This window comes from Hydractinia symbiolongicarpus, chromosome 3 (genome assembly GCF_029227915.1).
Source record: "Hydractinia symbiolongicarpus strain clone_291-10 chromosome 3, HSymV2.1, whole genome shotgun sequence".
In the NCBI taxonomy this organism is placed as follows: Eukaryota; Metazoa; Cnidaria; class Hydrozoa; order Anthoathecata; family Hydractiniidae; genus Hydractinia; species Hydractinia symbiolongicarpus.
In genome coordinates, this window is record NC_079877.1 from 26,770,537 (window position 1) to 26,776,536 (window position 6,000).

Genomic DNA, 6,000 nt, shown 5'->3' on the forward strand with positions numbered 1-6,000 from the left:
AAATTCACCTGCTAAAACAAAATTAAAAAAATATATCGCATTTGCTCCATGGTCTCTCCATCTTAAACCACTTTATCGCGTGGACGGACAGACAAAATCGATTATCCGATTATTGAATTCAAAAAATTTGATTGTTTATTATCCTTTTTGATTCGAATTCTCGAATTAAAATTTCTTTCAGGGGAAACTTTTTGAGGAAACTGATTGGTCATGTTTTGTTTGACAAATCCAAAAATTTGAAAATATCTTACCTTTGAAATTTAAATTGACAAGTTGAAGCAAAAAAGGGTAAACACACAATTATCAAATTTGCAGGTTTGATAAATCGATGGATCTTTTTCGTGAGATTTCTAAAAATCAAGTTTAAATTTTTTGGTTAAGTTCAAGAAAGATTTTCAAACAAATTAGGCACTTAAGGAGAACATATAATTAGCCAGTAACAGAAACGTTAGCTGTTTTCAATAGCATGGTAGCTTAGTGGTTATAATCCGGGCATTTTTTGCGGGAGAACGGCATTTTATTCCCCGTAGTGCAATTTTCCTTGGGTTAACCAAGCCATGTGAGGGAAATTGGGAACGTGTGGGCTGTTCGATATTGCATGGAGTTGTCTGGTAGAGCACGGACACTAATTGAGTCTGCCTAGCTCAAAATGAGCAATAAATACTCCTAGGACTCTCCATCTTAGCCATGGCCCCTCGTGGAAATAATAGAAAGGGTATATCCCTGGAAATATGTGAGGCTAGCCATATTTAATATACAGATCATCTATTTATCTATGCAGAATAATTATACAATGGATTCTCTATGACTCTAACAGCCACAGGGAAAAGGAAACCGTTCAAGTTATAGAGAGGTTTGGGTAATAGAGTGTTGGGAGTTTTTGTATAAGTTTTTGTGTAAATTTTGTATAAGTGCCAAATTACGTGTGATGTTTCTTCCTTTTCTGCTTTACGGTTTGTCCCAGCAACAGACGCCATGATTGTAAATAATTGTAAAATAATTGTAATGATTTTCCCATAAGAACAGAAGTTGGGTGTCCACAGCCATGAAAATATTTCAAAAAGCAGGACAAAGGTTTTTTGTAAAGCAGGCACTATATATTTTATGTAATTAGCTAGCTAGCTAGCTCGATAGCTTCACGACAATAAAAAGGGGTATATCAGCACCAATCGAAAGGAGACCAAGTCAGCACCAAAAATTGAGATAGCTAGCTAGCCAGAAAACTTAATTATATATAAAATAATTCTTACCTAATAAAGTACACGAATTTAAAGAATAGTGTTCAGCTCCCCAGCTAAAGCAAAAAGGTTACAAGGCCACTTTTAGTCATGGCGGTACACAATGTTCTGGCCACACAAAGAAATGAAGCATTTTCATTAGCTTGCGAGAAAATAAAAATTTTCGGAGGCATTAGCTTGGACACAAATCTAGCAGCATCTAGTCTAGCTCCCCTGTCTCTATCTACCTCTCTATCTCTCTATCTCCTCAGGCGATTTTAAAGATTCTGCGGAAATCAATATAAAAACACATTGGAGTTAGCAATTGCATAAAATTTTACAGTAGCTACGCCGTGAACCAGAAAACGAATACGACAAATTCGCCGTTACGGTATAAAGCTTAGTAGGACTAGAAATTGAACAGATTTACCTATTTATCGATAGGCAAATCTGGTCGATTTTCAAGACAATTTTATTCTTTTTGCGTGCTGACGACACATGCAGCTGCTATAATAAAGTTACAGAAATAAAGGTGAAGTGATAGACATCTTGCACGTTGATTTTTACTCCACATACAAAATTCATTATGGAATTGGAAGAGATTTGTCTTGTTGTAACATAAAGTGACAATGTAAACGAATGTACACTGTATAGACGTTGAGTAACGAATTATGTAGGCATACGTAATTAAATTCCTTAAATAACATGAAACATTTTATTGTATTTTCCATCAATAAAGATAGATGGCTATCTAATGCTTCAAATTATTCTAAACCAGACTGTTTTCCAAAGTATAAGGTCTTGTGTTTAAGTAATAATACCATTCACCAGGGGTTTATTGTGTCATTCACCAGGGGATTAATGTGTCATTTAGCAGAGATTATTGTGTCATTCACCAGGGGATTATTGTGTCATTTACCAGGGGATTATTGTGTTATTCACCCGATGATTATTGTGTTTTTCACCAAGATTTTATTGTGCCGAACACTAATGAGCCATTGGCAGCATGCTTTTCTAATGATATCTGATTTTGTACGCCTTTTTTTTTTGCTTTTCGTGGACCTTGTGTTTTTCTTTCATCTGATCCTAAAACATTTGTTTAGGAATGCTGTTTTCACTGGAAACTGGTGCAAAGATTTTGCTTCTTTTCATCTCATTGAAGATTTCATGCTTTTAGACAATCGTACGCGATCGTAATTTATGCTTCTTTCCTCTTCCACGCCATGTTGACATTACAGAATATGTGATTTTATTTGAATTTTCAAGAATTCCATTTCCAATCCAACCATTTGACAAACGATTTTCAGAGTAAGCCTTATTCATGTCGCGGGAAATGGTGATGAGTTATCCACCGGTCATTTTACTTTTACTCATTTTACTTGTGTCATATAGCTAACAACTTTTTGTTGCAAGAAACAAAAAGACAATGGTTAGAAGGCTGTCTGTGTCCAACTAAGGTTTAAGTATATTAGACAAGACTCAGAGTTACAACTGGTTATATATTACTATTTGCTTTGTTGGTGGAAAACTTGTGATAATTGTTATCTTAAATATACTTTTTCAGCTACCAACAGTTTAGATCCTATGGATGTGAGAGAAGAACTTTAACTAATTGTTGTTCATCTTTGGATTTTTACAGTTGTTTTTTATAGCTACCTAGCTAGCTACATGCAATTTGTTTAATGGTTAGAGATGAAGATCTCAAAATTGTCAGATGGCTTTGATATATCTATGCTTGACAAGAGCACTATTGTCTGAAATATGTCAGGATTGATAAAAGCCATTTTAATACAGTCTGAATTTTAATTCCATGGCTTAGCATAAATTCTAGAGATTTTTTTCACTGGTTCATCTTTTTTAAATTTTGTGATATCTTCTCGGGTCGTACAACTGTTATTTTTATACAGTTGACTCTCAATAACTCGAATTTGTGACAACTCGAACATCTTGTTTTAGCTGGGACAAATGTGTCAGTCCTTTAAACCTGCAAACCCTTTTCAGGTTAAAAAATGTCTTTAACCGGAATTCTAAATACTCGAACATTTGGCGGTCCTTCTGGGGGGGGGGGGGGGGGGTGGGATTTCTCTCTGTGAGACTAATTTTTTCTTTTCTCGTTAAGCTTTTTTATTAGATGTTAACTATTTAACCAAAACTCGCACATTCAAATATTTTTAAATTGTTCAGATTTTGAAAACGACAAAGAAACAAAAACAAAAACAAAGCAGATAAATAAAGCTTCGTAACGAATTTTTTTTTTTTTGTCACAGAAAATAATAAACCATCTGTCTTAGTCTCAGCTTTACCAAAATTTACCTCAAACTCAAATTCTCCATAGGTTTTTTTAAATATCCCATAGAAATTCGAGTTATCGAGACTCAACTGTATGTAGCTATGAATTACAGTGTTTGTTTAATTTAGAATTAGAGCATTTTGTTTCTCCCGCCTATGGTTTGTAAACATTGCATACAAGACTGCAGCAGAATATCTTTTGATTTGCTTGATATTTTTCATCACCCTTCTTAAAATCAGTTAGGAATTTAAGCTAAGATAATATTATTTTTTACTAGTCAATTAGCAGTGCAGTGCAGATAAAAAAATTCGCGAAATTTGTTTATTCTTTGTCTGTAATGTGTAGAGCTTGAAACAATAATAATGTATAGAATCATGCACAACATCAATAATAATAATAAAGTCAGAAATGACACATCTTAAATATTTGCTTTATTGAAAACCTTTAGTATTTCAATCAAAAAGGTCAAAAACATAAAAATTTGTCTGGAAAATCATTTCTTCGATTACATACTGTCCTGTTCCAAAAAAGATTTTTTCCTTAGTATGATGATCTGTAGTAACCTTTACCAACCATTTTAAACGTAAATGTCAAAAAAGAATAAGGAGTAAATTTGAATCAACAAAGATATTATTTTTGGAAAACACTGTGTATACGGTCCTTCCTCACAAAAGTTAACACAAAATGTAAAACAGATCGGTTTTTGAGGAGCACATCCAAATCAACAAAAAAATCAGTTTATTCAGCATGTTCTATATTGCCATTCTACATAAATCTTCCACTAAAAGGTTATGAAACACATCAAATTATAGAAAAATCAGGCATTTCACAAATATAAAAAACAAAAAAATTTTAGTCAGTACAATTAGTAATTTTTTCATCATCACCAAACACAGTTATTACCACAATTTTTAAATTTTTAGTAAAAACGTGAAACCATGGAATTTTCTTCCAGTAAAAATGACATCACATATATATAGCTTAGTTCTTTCCAACAGAAGTTTATAATACGAACTATGGTAAAACCATTAGCTTACACAACAGCCTTTAGTGGAGGCCAATTCCACAAAATTTGTTCTTTCAGTATATTGCATGTGGTCTTTTCCCCACAAAATTTTACACAAAATTTTAAAAGACAACAAAAACAACCTTACCATCCTCTCATAAATTAAAATAAAGTCATAAATTCAAGTAAATTTCCAATCAAATGTCTACAACCCCCTGTAAAAATAACCTGATATTATACATGTCGGCTGACAAAAGTTTAACAGGATGTCAGAAACAAAACAATAAAAAATAACTTAACACACACGCAAGTTCAAGTCTTTGAAAGATTTTGTAGGTAGCTAGGTAGCTAGGTAGCTAGCTAGCTAGCTAGCTAGCTTGTAACATCATAATTCATGCCCATAAAAGAAAAGAAGTTTGGAAACTAACGTAGCTAGCTATAGATAATTGAAAATGAGGAGAAAGATATAAGTCATAGTTTAGAGCTAGCCATGGGATGAGGAACAGACATTTGAGGTTAACGTTAGCTAGCTAACAATAGCTAAGAGCCCTAGTTAAATATACGTAAACTGGGAACACTTAGCTAAAACTAAAACTAGCTATTTATGCTTGTTAAAACTTGCAAACTTGCAAAAATAATAGCATTATAGTGAGCAGTAAGTTCAACATACCAAAGTTTTCTGTTTGTTAGTCAGCTAGCAACTTTATGTAGCATTTTGAATTTTAGGACAAACACATTAGTTTCGCGTCAGGAAATACATTAATTATGCAAAAAAAACATAAACAAACATGGTGGCTGTTTTTTTTAAAAAAAAGCGGTACAATATAAAATTTCAAGAATTTGAGGCTTTACTTGGTAAATGCGAGTCTGCTTGCTCCAGTGACATAAAAACTAAACATCTGAACACATCTGAACAAGTTCTTACTATTTGTGATTTCAATTTCACTTCAAACTCCAGACTACTTTACTTCTAGCCCTAGCTACCACTTCTTACTTCACTTCTTGGACTTTTCTTTCTCTGAATTATTTTTTGCACTTTTTTCAAGACGAAGGGACCGTTCTTTTGTAGTTGTTTTTTCGGTGTCGAAGGACACCATTTTTGTAAAGAAAGCAATTTAAGTTGCTCTATTTTGATTACGTGATGTAAACAAAGTAAACCCACTAGCAAAACGAATATAACTTTTTCGGAGACTTCAAAGAAAATTTCGGCTACATCCAAGGAAAATGAAGACATCCACTTTACCTGTCACAGACAGACGTACACACTTAGCGTATTTTTATATAGACTAGTCGATAAGGCCTGTGGAAAATTCACTTAGACAGGATAACAGAGAAAAATAATTGGCGTATTATTATAGAGATTCTACAAAACCTGAGCTGAACTGTTCTTATTTTTGAGCCATTCTCACTTTTATTTGTCCTTATTTTGTTTCAAGAATACTCCTTCTGAATGCATATAACCTCATTATGTTCTAATTTGTGAACAA